The sequence below is a fragment of the Solanum tuberosum genome, unplaced genomic scaffold (genome assembly GCF_000226075.1).
Source record: "Solanum tuberosum cultivar DM 1-3 516 R44 unplaced genomic scaffold, SolTub_3.0 scf00052, whole genome shotgun sequence".
In the NCBI taxonomy this organism is placed as follows: Eukaryota; Viridiplantae; Streptophyta; class Magnoliopsida; order Solanales; family Solanaceae; genus Solanum; species Solanum tuberosum.
Genome location: NW_006238977.1, coordinates 387,969 through 389,882, shown reverse-complemented (window position 1 = coordinate 389,882; position 1,914 = coordinate 387,969). Strand labels below are relative to the sequence as shown.

At 35.4% G+C, this 1,914-nt stretch overlaps 1 pseudogene; it reads right to left on the bottom strand.

The window, feature by feature from the left end:
• Positions 1–858: 858 nt before the first annotated feature.
• Positions 859–1,907, bottom strand: LOC102592087 (ribulose bisphosphate carboxylase/oxygenase activase 2, chloroplastic-like; annotated as a pseudogene).
• Between the last annotated feature and the right edge of the window lie 7 nt (positions 1,908–1,914).

Sequence of the window (1,914 nt, the reverse complement as noted above, 5' to 3'; positions counted from 1 at the left end):
AAAACATTCTCAGTTATTTTATTATCAAGTTCAGTTAAGTTCATTGATCATTATAGATATGAATATTTTCTTCCGCTGAGTTAAGTAAGCCAGGTCAAGGGTTCGCTTGGGGCCATCAATGGTCTTCTAGTGCAGGCCACGTCCACGGTGTAGGCTCGGGGAGTCACACAAATGAAAGAAAGAAATGGGGATTTGGTGAAATAAAAGACTTAGAGAAGGATTATATACATAGTGTAAAAGGTAGAGAAAAACTTAACATTTGAATGCTCTCACTTCCCACCAATAGTGTTGGTTCAAAAAGGGCTTTTATGGAATGACCATGTCTAGTTTTAGTAGATGGGCATAGTCCGTACTAGAGCACGGGCCCAACACACAAATTATTGTTCTAACTAAAGAGTAAACAATTCCACTATAACTTCTCATAAATGATTTTTTACATTCATTCTATAGAACTGAAAATGTCGCTTAAAACATATCCTCTACCATTAAATTCAATTCAAGAAGCTGATTACAGAAGAATATAATGACAAAAACTGAAAACAAAATATTTTTTGGAGTTTGCATTCCCTTAACTCTGAACACAATTGATTTACACAATATTTAACACTTCTGTCACTTTCTATAGCTACCCTTACAAATTGCCTCAAAAAACTGGTAGAAATGAAATACATCACCCCTTGAAGTTTAAACATTCGAGACTTCAAGCAACATGACGATTATCATGTCATGCCCCAGCATCCACATAATAATGAAAAACCTTTTAGAGATTTTTTTTTGTGAATTTCAATTTTATTAATAAAGCTTTTGAGAAAAAAAGTTCCCAACCTCATGTTTAGACTTTGAGATTGGTGAAGGTTCTTAGTAATTTCCAGTGATGATGGCAGCCACGTTAGCATTTTCGAGAGTTGCCTCTTTTAAGATAGGTTTCAGCCAACTGGACTCTCATAACATTCTGTCGTTCTTGAACAAGGATGTTAACATACCCAAAGATCTTCTCAAGGGTAATTTTTGCTGGCCAAAAGTTGGGGGTCCCTCTCTAGAGTTCCAAAGTTTTTCTTCAATGGCTTCAATCCCAGTGCCTAAAACCCATTTCCTCACTTCATCATCATATATTCGTGCTCTCAGAGCACCGAAAAAATCTGTTACCACAACAAACGGATACACATCAGTAATCAACAAAAGAAATTTCATTTGGAATTCTCAAGTGTTTGTACCAATAGATTGTCTATGGAAGCAATATACAATCTTTACAACAACTTCCTCAGGCACGTTGTCACTTCTGAAAAAACCCTTTCCAGCACCGGCCCAACATTTTATATTTTCATTTGGTGAATATTTTGCGTAGTCGGTTTTTCCATGTGGTGTATTCTTTGCATAGTCGTTTGTTGCCAAAGGATATCAACAAAGAAATAAGATAAAAGTGACAAAATAGCAAATGAAAAAATATAAAGCTAAAAGTTGCATAAACTTAGTGATGATGGTATGATTGATGTGAGAGTAGAAAGCATATATGTGAAACTTTAGGGAAGGGAAAATACAGATCTTCAAAAATTATGTGCACAGATGGTACAAACCAAGTAATAGTGTCTTGTACCTGCATGCAAATTTTACTACATAGGCTCTCTAAATCTCTTAAACTTCTTAGCTAGATCAACTCAAACTTGGTACATCAATTTTATTGTACCATTTAACCGCATTGTATGATAATTACACAATGTAGCATAACAAACTAATTTCTACAGTCTACTTACCCCTTTGAGTTCAGCCTCATCATAATCATCTATCTTGATCCTTCTACCCTGCTCCCTCTCTCCCCTGTTTACTCGAGAAAAGGAATTAAGAATGAAGATAATGAAAGTCGAATCCAAAAGGAGATAATCGGATGAGTCATTCAAAGAGTCAACCATCATACCA